Here is a 13,915-nt window from a genome sequence, read left to right as displayed (position 1 = left end):
AATTCACTGTCAATGGTCTTTATTGTAACTAAAGCTCCGAGAATTCTTATGTGTTCCTGGGTGAGGGATACAATTGGACCAGCAACCATTGCAAACCAGTGTCCGTGGATGCATCCTTAGCTTTGGGAAGAAAGTCATTGCATTCTTTGCCATTGGCCTAAACATGACTTTTGCCTAACTGGTTTGAAAAGTTGATACTGCTTAATACATAACCACAGGAATTGAGGAAGAATCCATTTTTTTTCCTCTTCTTCAATTTAATCTTGAAAAGAAATGACTAACACAAAACATTATGGTACAAGAATGGAGTTAGGATTGATCCCAATTTATGAAAAAATTACTTTATATCATTGTTTATTGTTATTTTTTTACGTAATTAAAACAAACAAGAAAAGCGCTTACGAGTGAATAATTACATGTATAAGCATATAAGTAGGGAAGCATCTCATCAGTGCAGGTAGCCAACTGCAAAATTAACTCAATGATTCTATTTAGTTCTGGTTTCAAGTAACTAAGTCTTTGAAAACACCATAGAAGGAAAATACATAGGAATCAACTCCGTGATTTTTTTACAAGAATTTTGTATTTTCACTATTTATGGTTCACAATGCTGCTTAAAATTAAGAGTAAACTGTATAGTGAATTTTGAAGATTAAAGAACGATTCCAAATGATTCAATTCATGAAAGGTTGTTTGAGAAAATAAAAACAAAGATGAAATTACTAAATTAAGAAAGAAATTTCACATACCAAGTCCAATTCATAGGGCTTATTTTTTATTTTTTATTTAAATCCAAGTTAGTTAACGTATACTGTAATAATGTTTCAGTAGTAGAATTTAGTGATTCATCACTTACATGTAACACCCAGTGCTCATCCCAACAAGTGCTCTCTTTAATTCCCATCACCAATTTAGCTCATTCCCCCACCCCAAACCCCTCCAGTAATCCTCAGTTTGTTCTTCGTATTTAAGAGTCTTTTATGGTTTGCATCCCTCTCTGTTTTTATCTTATTTTTACTTCCCTTCCTTTATGTTCATCTGCTTTGTTTCTTAAATTCCATATATGAGTGAAATCATGTGATATTTGTCTTTCTCTCATTGACTTATTCTGCTTGGCATAATATATTTTAGTTCCATCCATGTTGTTGCAAATGGCAAGGTTTCATTCTCCTTGATGGCCCAGTAATATTGCATTATATATATATATATATATATATATATACATAAATATATATATATATATATATATATATATATATATATACCACATCTTCTTTATTCATTAGTCAGTTGATGGACATTTGGGCTCTTTCCATAGTTTGGCTATTGTTGATAGCACTGCTATAAACATGGGGATGCATGTGCTCCTTCAAATCAGCATTTTTATATCCTTTGGATAAATATCTGGTAATTCAATTGCAGGGTCATAGGGTAGCTTTATTTTTAAGTTTTTGAGGAACTTTCATACTGTTTTCCAGAGTGGCTGCACCAGTTTGCATTTCCACCAACAGTGCAAAAATGTTCCCCTTTCTCTGCATCCTTGCCAACATCTGTTGTTTCCTGAGTTGTTCATTTTAACCATTCTGACAGGTGTGAGATTGTATCTCATTGTGGTTTTGACTTGCATTTCCTGATGATGAGTGTTGAACATCTTTTCATGTGTCTATTAGCCATCTGGATATCTTCTTTGGAAAAGTGTCTGTTCATGTCTTCTGCCCATTTCTTCACTGGATTATTTGTTTCTTGGGTGTTGACTTTTTAAAACATTTATTTTTTGAGAGACAGAGAAAGACAGAGAGTGAGTGGGGGAGGGGCAGAGAGAGAGGGAGACACCGAATCCAAAGCGGGCTCTAGGCTCTGAGCTGTCAGCACAGAGCCCAACTTGGGGCTCAAACTCACGGACGGCAAGATCATGACCTGAGTCAAAGTTAGATGCTTAACTGACTGAGCCACCCAGGCACACCTCTTGGGCATTGACATTGATAAGTTCTTTATAGATTTTGGATACCAACCCTTTATGTGATATGTCATTTGCAAATATCTTCTCCCAGTCAGTTGCCTTTTAGTTTTGTTGTTTCCTTCCCTGTGCAGAAGCTTTTTATCTTGATGAGGTTCCAGCAGTTCATTTTTGCTTTTGTTTCTCTTGCCTCTGGAGACCTATCTAGTTAGAAGTTGCTGCGGCCAAGGTCAAAGAGGTTGTTGCCTGCTTTCTCCCGTAGGATTTGGACAGTTTCCTGTCTCCCATCAGATCTTTGATCCCTTTTGAGTTTATTTTTATGTATGGTGTAAGAAAGTGGCCCAGTTTCATTCTTCTGCATGTTGCTGTCTAGTTTTTACAACACCATTTGCTGAAGAGACTGTCCTTTCTCCATTGGATATTCTTTAAAAAATTTTTTTGTATTTATTTATTTTTTGAGAGAGACGGAGACACAGAGTGGGAACAGGGGATGGACAGAGAGAGAGGGAGACACAGAATCCCAAGCAGGCTCCAGACTCTGAGCCATCAGCACAGAGCCTGATGCGGGGCTCAAACTCCTGAACCGCGAGATCATGACCCAAGCTGAAGTTGGACGCTCAGCCGACTGAGCCACCCAGGTGCCCCACTCCACTGGATATTCTTTCCATTTTTTTTTTCTGTTTTAAAACATGTCCAGTTTTAATTGCCTCATTAGCATATCCCATGATTTGAAAGGTGAGATCTTGAAGAACAGGATACCAAAAGAGACATCAACAGAGAAGGTACTTACTGCACACAACCCGAAACCATCAGGATTGGAAAGACACAACTCATTCTAACCTTGCCTTTTACAGATGAAGACTGAGGTCCAGACTGGTGAAGTGATGGCAACCTAGGTGATTTTGGGTTGGGTTAGCGGAGAGGAATTTCAGGAAGGGGTGAGGAAGGTGGAGGAAAAAAGAACAATAAATTTGGTAAATAGAAGTAAAAGGAGTAAAGTTTGCCAATTTAGGGGAAAGGCTACCTCAATATGCCCTTGTGAAAAGACAAACAAAACAAGAAACAAAAATACTGTGGAATGTTTTGTATTTTTTGCAACTAAAAAGTGAAGTAAGCCAAGAAGTAAGCCAGTGGGCACTTAATCGAGTAGGGTTAGGCTTGTGGCCCTTCTGCTTATTATAACAATGGATTACAGTATCACAAGAGACAAAAAAGCCATGTAACGTGAAATTCAAGGTCACTTAGATGTAGCAACATTTGGCTAACTTTGGGGGAAAACCTGGGAAGGAGCCTCGGAGGGCTTTGTGTCAGGAACAGATTGGAATCAAAAGGAAGAATTTGATTTATGTATAAGAGAGTGGACTCTGGCCTATGAGAAAAGATTTCTCAGGACCCTGCCCACTCACAGATGGGTGAAGCCATGTGGAATGTTGTAGCTAATGGATTTTGAGTACAAGTGCCGAGGAGAGGTGATGAAGATCCCGTGTGACTTCCCAACTGTCTTTCCCTTTTCCGAGGGGTTCACAGAACCAGGAAATGATGAGTCAGGAAACATGGAATTAAAGAGGCCTGGGTCACTGTGTCTCCAATCAAGGCGAGTCATCCTCATGAGTCACCCACCTACAGTGGACTTTACCTAAGTGAGAAATAAACACTAGATATTAAGACACTGCCATTTGGGGATTGTTTCTTACAGCAACATAGGCCTCCCTATCTTGACTAATACAATCGTCTCTTATAGTTGCATATCTACACAGTCTTACCCATGCTACTTAGTGGCATCACTACCCAAAAGGAACATTGGTCTGGGAATTTCCAGTCGATTTTTCTGCTGATCCATGTAAGATTTGGGATTCAGCAGTTGTAGTGGCTGGAGGGTTGGTCCCACCAAGAGTGTGGTGGTGGGTATACAATAATCACACATTTCACTTTGTTGGGTCAGAAGTAAAGGTCATGGTTTGCTGAAAGCATAAAAGCTTGTGATAACTCGGGTGAAAGAAAAGATGTTTTGAGAATATTTGGAAATCTTTGAAATTTGCTCGAATTGCAAAGAAAATAGCAGAAGTCCAATGTTTATGTAGTTCATGCACTGAAGGGAAGCCAGATGCCCAGGCTGGGGAGAAAAAAACCCAGGGAAACCTATGTGGAACCACATTTGGTGGGTCCTTCAGACTTCTTTCCAAAGTGTGCAGTACAGAAGGCAGAGGGAGGAGCCTTACAGTGGAGAAACCTGACAAACATTCTTTCGGCCAGGTGATCAAGGTCAACATTAACAGTGATAGGTCATGTTCATGGTATGCCCTTGGTATGACGTGACAAGAATGTGCACTCCAACTTTGTGATCTTCCTCCCAATATCCCATAATCTCAGATTTACTAGAAGAAAATCCCCAGATAAATTCCTTTAATGAGGAATGTTGCAAACTACTTGACCAGTACTCCTCAATACTGTCAAGGTCATCAAAACCAAGGAGAATCTGAGAAACTGTGTTTGCCAAGAAGAACCTAAGTAGACCTGACAACCAAACATAATGTGATGTCCTGGAGTTCTGGAACAGAAAATGAACATTAGGGAATAACTAGGGAAATGAGAATAAAGTCTGGCCTTTAGCTGATAATAATGGTCTGAGGGGCACCTGGGTGGCTCAGCCAGTTAAGTGTCAGATTCTTGATTTCGGCTCAGGTCGTGATCTCACAGTTTGTGGGATTGAACTCCATATGCTGATAGCGCGGAGCCTGCTCGGGATTCTCTCTCTCCCTGTCACTGCCCCTCCCCCTGCTTGTGCTGTCTCTCTGTTTCTTTCAAAATAAACAAGCTTAAAAAAATAGTAATGTTTTGATATTGATTCATTAATTGTAACAGTTGCATCGGTTACAAGATGTCAATAAGGTAACCTGGGTGTGAGGTATATGGGAACTCTCTTACACTGTTGTCTCAATTTTTCTCTAAATCTAAAACTGTTCTAAAAAAATAAAGTCTATTAAAAAGAAAAAAAAAATAAAGGTTACAAAGTGCAAAGGCAATTTTGCCTGAGATGATCTTTGATGAGGGTGCCCCAATAGTGCCTGTCACCAAGTTTCCCTCTCCTGGATGCATCTTTCTGTTACAAAACCAATGCTGGCAATGGAGACTTGAAGTTCTGTGGTGTTCCTAGGTGCCCTGCGTTTGTTTTTTATTAGATTTATCTTCTCTGCAAAAGTTAAGCAAACTCATTTTATTTACTGGAAGTCAAGTAGATGTAGTTAAATCGGGGAAGGGGAAGGAAAACAATTGTTGACTTCAAGAAAATCATTATATCCCCGCTTTTTCACAAAGGAAACTGAGGCTCTCACAGATTCAATGAAAAATCTCTAAGTTGTAGGTGTCGTAAATGGCAAAGCCAGGGATCTTGTCCCAGGTGTGTTTCTTCAAAATTCCTTCTCTTTCCACGTACTGTGCTGACCACAAAATGGACTCTCACAAACAGCACGTGGTTCTACGTTCTATTTCAGGCAATGCCAGCCAAGGAGGCGGCAAGCAACTCTGGGAGTGGCTCCTGTAAATGAGGAAATGGAATGGACAATAAATAAATAGGGGCGCTTGGGTGGCTCAGTCGGTTAAGCAGCCGGCTCTTGGTTTCAGATCAGGTCATGATCTCACTGTTTGTGAGATCAAGCTCTACGTTGGGCTCTGTGCTGACAGCATGGAGCTTATCTCTCCCTCTCTCTCCACTCCTCCCCCACTCATGCTCTCTCTCTTTCTCAAAATAAATAAATAAACTTAAAAAGAAGACAATAAAGAAGGAGAGCCATCTTCTCCCTTTTATAACACCCCCATCCCTTGGCTGCCAAGCGATCTGCAACTTGCTTCCACTCTTCTTGATGTTCTCTTGAGCCCTGTTCTTCTAAGGTCATTTTCCAAGTTTTACTACTTAAAATGTATTTATATGCATTCATACATCCAACAAGCAAAATCAGGGGACCCCTGGTTGAGACAAGGCTGGGTGTAGAACCCCAACTTTTGGCCCCTTTTCTAGTCCAAAGCCTACCACCCCTAGTTCTCTAATACAATATTTGTCAAGAACTTTGAGTTTATTACATTTATGAACATAGTGGGAAGTTTGGAGGGGGTAAAGGGAAGGGTGTGAAGGGTTCACACTGAGATCCTTCCAGGTCCCATGGAGGGCGGTAGGCCTCACAACAGCCACAGGTATGAAAATCCATGTGCGAAAGAGAAGCTATTCTCTTCAGGAAGGCAACATGTCATCAATTAACAGCCCAGGCTTTGTTCAGGATTAGAGCAGATGAGGCCTTTTATTGAGTACTTCCCAAAGGAAATGGTTCAAGGGACCCAAATAGAGGCTAAAGACTGTCTTCGGCTGATGCAAACCAGGGAGAATCTGTAGACCAGCACCATCTGAGTAGACCCAAGGTCTTCGGAGTTTTTACTGTCTTTGTGGTCCTTGCACTTTGTGGCTCAAGTGGCGGTTTTCATCTTTCACTAACCTTGGAGTTGGTGATTCGTTTGTTTCTGTTTTTGCGCCTCTTGCTTGGTGTCATTGGTGCAATTCCAGTAACCCGTGAGCACTGTCTGTGTAAACCTTGAGATGTATCAGGGAGCCAAGCTCCATGGAAAGGGGATGTTGAAGAAAAAGAAGAAAAGGAAAGAAACAGGACAAGTACAGAGGGCAAGTGGGAAAGGGGGATCCTCTGTCTCATCCATGTTAGTCCTTCCACATGGAGCTAAATTAAGTAGTTGAGTAACATCTGTGAAATGGAAAATGGGCATCTGTAAACTCTAGATGGGGGATGCCCATGCATAGGGAAGGAGCAAGGCTCTTGGAGGGTGCAGAAGACATTTCTTTCACCCAGATCCCACCCCAGGGCTGTCTCAATGGGGGAAATGATGGGTGGAATGAGGGTCTCTTTGCTTCAATTATTTTCTGTCTTTCTCTCCCTCTTTTTCTCCACTTCTTCTCCTTGCCTTCTTTCTTCTCTTTTCCTCCTTCCCCCACCCCTCCACCCTTTGTCTTGTGCCTATGATTGATTCTGAGTTTTAACTGAATGATGCAACCTTGAGTAATTCCTCTAGATTAGATCTTCTCCCCTGTCATCCATGACGTCGATTTCTACGAGTTTCATTTTTAAGAAAATAAAATAAGTAAAATAGTAAATAAGAAAATTAAAATAAAAAGTGAACTATAAAAAGGATTAAACATAAAAATTAAATGAAAAAGGAAAAATTTATAAATTAAAAAGGAAACCTGAACTAAAATGAAGCACACCCACATTTCATTAGCTTTCTCTTCTCTCCTCCCTGGCTTCCTCATTTCTCAGTGCCTGGCAACAGCTGTCAACCTTTTTTACTTCCATTTTGTCCATGTTGTTCATGTCTCCGCGAAGGCATGGCTCCGGAGCGCTCCGTGGGAAACTTCCCTGGGAAAGGAGAGTCCTACATCTGGGCCAGAGGCCTGTCCTCAGTTGACGCTGGTAAAGTACTGTTCTTTGGGCCACTCCCCAGGCTTTCCCCCACTGCATCCAGTGTACATGTGACTCTCCCCAGTCTCTGGCAGGGACACCTAGAAGATTCCAGCTTGACACACCCTTTCCTATTACTCTCTTCTCCCCAGCAGAGCCCAGGATATCTTCAGTCTGAAGCTGGGAGATAATTCCTGGCCTGACAGCATTGCGTTTACCTCTGTTTTCATTAACATTGGGGCTATTGCCCTGTGTCAAGTGTTGTTAGAGGAAGGGAAAAGCCACGGCAAAAAGGGAAACAGTGGAAGAATAGCTTCCACCAACAGTGTAATTAATTAAACGGCAATAAATAATAATTTGAGAAATGAGATACTTTGTGGTTGATTTTTATGACTTTTAAAACAATATAAGTGGTGGCAAAAACCGCCAACATCCAGAACCACGAGTCACATTTTGGTTGTGGTTTCTCATTCTCTACAAAATACAAAATACTGGAAAAGATCATTTCGACTGTATTTTCCCCACAGAGGTTGAAACTGTCCTCCTTTAAATTATCCCTCGGCAATTTACACGTCTTTCTATGTTGGAATCGACATTTCTGCTTGAAGACTCCCTTTGGTGATATTAATGTTAATTTGTAAAGAAACAGCTTATAGTTATCAGAACAATTTCATGGGCCTTATCTCATTTTATCCCTCTGGTGGTTGGTATGCTCTCTGACTTACGTTTTCAGAGGGTAAAAGGCTTGTCCAAAATCTCTCATCCAGAACGTTCCAGGATCATCCAGATCAGGGCTCAGCAAATGGCAGTCATGGACCAAATTCTACCCACTGTGTATTTTTGTATGGCACATGAGCTAAAAATGAGTTTTATAGTTTTAAATAATCGGAGGGAAAAGAAGATTAAGTAATACAGGAAAATTACATAAATTCAAATTTCAGCATCCAACAATGAAGTTTTCTTGGAACTCAACCACGTTTACATATTATCTATGGCTGCTGTTTTGCTACAAGGCAGAGCTGAGTAGCTGCGACAGAAACCATATGGCCCACAAAGCCTCAACTATTTACTCCCTGGCCCTTTGCGGAAAAAGTTTGCCAACCCCTGTCCCAGATCAAGGGCTTTATTCCATCACACAAGAGCTATCTCTCCAGAATCCTCGCAGACCTGTGGACAAAGGCAAAAACCCGCAGCGATCTAGTTTGTAAGCCCAGTAGAAGAGACTTAAACATTGGCCTGTGATAAAAGGCTAGCCCTTTAAATCTGGAGTGTTTCAGTCCTTCTGATTGGTGAATTGGAGACTGGGGTTCTAGCCTCCAGCCTGGCAGGCAGCTTCCTCCTCCAGGGGGTCAACGCAAGTGTGTCTTCCCAAGACCTTTGCCACAATGAAAGGGTGCCATTTTCCCCTAGCCCTCCTCCACCTCTTCCACCCCAGGAAAGAATAGTTGAACAGTTGGGTTGTCCTGACAGTTAGGAATGGTGAACTGTCCCAGCTTAGAGGCTGAGGAGGCAAGGAGAAATAAGTTTATTTATGTATTGAGAGAGAGAGACAGACAGACAGAGACAGAGACAGAGAGAGGATCCCAAGCAGGCTCTGAAATGTCGGCACAGAGCCTGATATGGGGCTCGAACCCACAATGCTTGAGATTAGTGATGGGAACCAAAGTGGGATGCTTAATTGACTGAGCCACCCAGGGGCCCCACATTTGTTTCATTTTTAATGCGGAGTTATTTGACATAGTGTCCTGCTATTCCTGTACCCCGTTTCCACCTCTGGCATCCTGTCAGCTCCAGGTGGAGCGAGGGCTTTAGGCCAAGTGGGGAAGGGCAGGTGGGATGGAGAAATCAAACCCAGAAGTCTTGCTCTTCTTTCAACAGGACTTCTGATTCATTTTTCTCCCTACTTTTTCTACCTGCGTGAGAAAATATGATTTTCGCTCCCCTTTTCCGAGCGTCTATTATATGTCATTTAACTTAGGTCCAAATAGATGACCTCGTGTAACTGTCCCCATAACCCCATAGGGTTTACAGAGGAGGGAACTGAAAATGGGGTTATTTAAAATCCTTTCCTGGTGGAGGCCTGGTGCCTGATCTCTGTAATGCCAACGTCCAGGTTTTTCCCACCAAACTTCAGGAACTCCATAAAATGTCACTCTCTGACCCATGACACTCATGACATCCCCACCATAGAGAAGCATCGTCCCAAAGGCATTTCCTTAGAACCCCAATTCCTGTGACCTACAAGGAATCTGGAAAAAAAAATCTGTTTGGGGAACAATGGGTTAAAAAAAAAAACTTACTCAGATTTCTTCAGGACTTCTCACAGAGTTTGAAAAGCTCAGGCACTTGCCGCCTTTCTCACCTCTATGGTTTCAAGGCATTATATTTAACTTCTCAGAGCTTCAGTTTTCTCCTCTGAAAAGCAGGAAGAATAATATCTGCCTCTTGAAATATTATAAATATTACAGCTTTTCCTTTCTCTTCCTGTTTTCGGCCAGGTTCTCTTAATTTCTACTGAATGAAATTAATTCCAGCAGCCAGAGGGAATTTGGATGACTGGAAGAAAAAAAATATCATTCCGATAATAAAATAAGTTCACACATGTCTGCTACAAGCAGAGCACAGCACGCGTTTTTGGTTTATTGCATTGGTTTTCATAAAGGAAACAATGCATCTAGGGTAGGGTATGTCCATGAAAAACCGTGCTGGGAGCAAAACTGCATATTCGCACGCTGTCGTTAGGAGAGAAAACCATATGTGTGAGTACTGAATGGCGAAAACGCCCTCCTTGCCCCAGCAACAGAGGGGAGATTTTGGAGCTGGTAAGCTCTGAAAGCCTTCTTTTTGAATCACACCATGAGGATGACTGGTTTTGCACGCATCTAGGTCAGGAGTCAGCAAACGTTTTCTTTAAAGAAACAGAGAGTAAGGATTTTAGACTCTACAGGTCATACAGACTCTGTTCCAAAGACACAACCCTGCTGTGATAGCACAAAATGGCCACACGTAAACAAGTGGGCATGGCTGTGTGCCAATAAAAATTTATTTACAACGACAGGTGGCAGGCTGTATTTGGGCCTAGAGCTATAGTTTGCCAAGCCCTGGTCTAGATCTTGGACGTAGGTAGAAGAGGCTCTCAGCGTGACATCCTGTTCAGTTTTTAAAAAGCATCTTTGGGGGGCATCTGGGTGGCTCAGTAGGTTAAGAGCCCGACTTCAGCGCAGATCACGATCTCATGGTTCGTGAGTTCGAGCCCCACATCGGCCTCTCTGCTGTCAGCACAGAGCCTGCTTCAGACCCTCCGTCCTGCTCTTTCTCACCACTCCCCCTCCGTGCTCTCTCTTTCTCTCAAAAATAAAATAAACATTAAAAAAAAAAGCACGTTTTGTTTGTTTATGAGCTTGTGCTGCAGAACACTTACCATCTTTCAGAACTAGTATTCTGAAAAACGTGACTGTGGGAAAACTTCAGAGCTTTGAGTTTTGGAGCCATCTCCTCAGAGAAGTGAACACAGAAGTAATAAAGATGAAGGGGAACTGGGACTAGGCAAAGGAGTCCAGTCTCTGGGGGCTGGGCTATCTACTGGTCATGTAAGTTCAAGCTCTCAGACCGATGAAACTGGTCCCAGACCCGGGTCCCAGGCAGATCGCAGCCTGTCCAGCTGCTGACAATAAATGGAGCCTACAGAGCGAGGCAGCCGTATGGCTTTCTCAGAAAGATTTGTTTTTTGTGTTATTCAGTTAGGCAGGGAACGTCTGCGAGTAACCAAACACGCCTGAAGACCCTTTGAGAGATGAAGGACTATCAACACCAAGAGCATGGCTTCGGGAGCCGTTCTGCCTGGATTCAGGGCGTCATTACACGCCTGGCCTGAGAAAAGTTGCCAAGAATCTCTATGCCTCAGTCTTCTCTGTCGTAAAATGGGAAAATCTAACTCACAGGCAAGAATTCAGTGAATTTTGCTTAAAGTGCTGGCATAGGGTAAACGCCACGTAAGTATTGCCACCAGCATTAATTTTTTTTTTTATTATTACTGTTTGCTTATGTTACTCTTCTGTTACTATCATTTCAGGGCTATTGAGTCACCCAGCTTTGCCAGAGCCAAGAGGTCATTACAAAACTTTGCTCTCTGTATTTTGTCAGCTGTCTTTCTGTTCGCTCTTGTTTCTGTGGAGACCTGTTTCATCTCATGACACACGTGGAGCCTCATGGCTGCCTTCAAATGGAAGCCCAACCCCCAGCCTACAGCCTCTGCTAGGCCACCACAGACAGCAGACCCAGTCTCCGTGCCCAGTTGTATCAGGGCACCACCCCAACCTCAGGATCTCTGTAAGAAGTGGCACCTTCTGGTCCATAGGGCTACCCCTTCTGTGTCTCTGGGTAGTCTTTGGTCTCCACGAAGAGAATGTGCTCAGCAGGTGGAAATAATGGACATGTCTGGTGCTGTGTCCTGAGGATAAGGTCATCCCAGGCACACTGGACACCCAGGTCAAGACAGCAGACAGTGGCTAGACTCTGAGTCATCAGTGGAGAGGGAATTTTCCATTTTACCCAACTGTCTAGGCTTCCACGGACTCAAGACCAGGGCAAGACTCAGCACACGGGTAGTAGGATTTTACAGCAGACCTATGGGTGGGCCACGGTGGGTGGTAACTGACATCATGTACAGAAATAACTATAATATAAACATGGAAGGATTCACTTATTTCAACCCATTTGCTCACTTGTTCAACAAATATTTATTGAGTGACTTCTAAGTGCCATGCTAAGGAATATGCAATTTTTTATTAATAGTAGAAACACACATTTTCTTAAAAGAGATGAGGAATATTTTTGTAATCTCAGAAGTAATGCTCTTAACCCAGTTCTCTATGTAAATAATCCATTTATTATGGTGCTCCTCTGATGGTAGCGACAAATCTTGTTGGATGTCTTAATCATATTATTTAAAAGTTACTATTATTCAACTGACTCACTATGATCCTTATACAAAACAATCCCTGGAAATTGGCAGTGATTCTATAAAATATTTCATACATACATTTATTTGTATCTATCTACATATATATATACACATAAAATATATAACATAATAAAATGAAAACCCATATATTCACCAATAGGCTTAAGAAATAGAATTATAGCAATTTCTCTGAAGCCTCCTGTGTGCCCCTCCCAGGTTGGGATCCCCATCCCTCCCTGAAAAGTAGACCGCTCTTCTGAATTTGGTGTGAATGAATCGTTCTCTTACCTTACTTCATAGGTTTTATTATATGTGATTCTATCCCTAAACAAAAAATCATCAGTTTTGTCTATTCTGGAATTTCAAATAAATGGGATCATATTGTCTCTGTTCTTTATCAATAAATAGATAGATATCCATTTATTTATTCATTCATTTGTTCTTTCATTCCCCCACAAGCACTTTTATAATTCTGTTATTAAAAAGAATAAATCTGTCAACTTCTTAGTCATGCTTCCTCGTGCAGGTGTGTCTGCAAAGAGGAAGTGCTGACTCATCAGGCAGGTGCATCGTGTGCGTCTTGATATTTATCAGGTAATGACACATTAGTTTTCATTGGGTATTTGCGTTGTTTTTCCGTTAAAAATACTGAATTTACTTAGCTGTTCTTTGATACACCATTCAGCATAGTTTTGTAATTTTCCTTTGAAGTCTAGCACAGCTTTGGTCAAATTCTCTCCTAGGTACCTGAAAATGTTTTGCTGATGTCATTCGCGGTGGCATTTTAAAAAATCATGGAAATTATGTGGTGGCTTAATCAGTTAACTGTCCAACTTTAGCTCAGGTCATGATCTCACGGCTCTTGACTTTGAGCCCGCATCGGGCTCTGTGCTGACAGATCATAGCTTGGAGCCTGGAGCCTGCTTTGGATTCTGTGTCTCTGTCTTTCTCTGCACCTCCCTTTCTTGCTCTCTTTCTTTCTTTCTCTCTCTCAAAATAAATAACTATTTAAAAAATTATGGAACAAACCATTTGAGAGCTTCATTGTAAACTATATTCTTACTGTGTTGCATTGCTCTCCAAAGACATGGACGTGGATGGGGTCACGCTTCTAGACAGTTCTGCGTTTCAAATCTTTGGGTTCATGTCTTATGCTCTATTGTCTTCTCTATTGTTGTAATGTTGTGAGCCAGTGTAATGTATGCTTGAATAACCGTACGATGTTTATTATGACTATAGGAAAAGTAACCATAAATCTATTCTGTGACATTTCTTTAAACTGTTCATGCTATTATTTCAAATTCTTCCAAGGTTCTCAAATGGTTGAGCTTGAAAGAAAATGATATCTGGATAAGTAAGCTCTTATTCTTCTAGTTAATAGTTATTTGTATCTGTTTTAAGTAATTATACTGTTGCTGAAAAACTAATTTAATTACCTGGAAAAAGGTACGTTCTTTGAAGTCATAGCTCAGAAAGCATTGTCCAGTAGTTGTAGCTTAATAAAATGGTAGGTAAAATTCTTAGGAGAAAAGGAATAAC

The 13,915-nt window shown here is 41.4% G+C and overlaps 1 long non-coding RNA gene across 1 annotated transcript; it reads left to right on the top strand.

The window, feature by feature from the left end:
* Positions 1-11,041: 11,041 nt before the first annotated feature.
* On the top strand, positions 11,042-12,799 carry LOC125150598 (uncharacterized). Its single transcript, XR_007146399.1, has 2 exons — positions 11,042-11,405; positions 11,486-12,799. It is a non-coding gene; the product is annotated as an uncharacterized LOC125150598 (long non-coding RNA).
* Positions 12,800-13,915: the final 1,116 nt, after the last annotated feature.

This window comes from Prionailurus viverrinus, chromosome D4, assembly GCF_022837055.1.
Source record: "Prionailurus viverrinus isolate Anna chromosome D4, UM_Priviv_1.0, whole genome shotgun sequence".
Lineage (NCBI taxonomy): Eukaryota > Metazoa > Chordata > Mammalia > Carnivora > Felidae > Prionailurus > Prionailurus viverrinus.
Note: the sequence above shows the minus strand (reverse complement) of the source record. Positions and strands in the feature narration are given on the sequence as shown.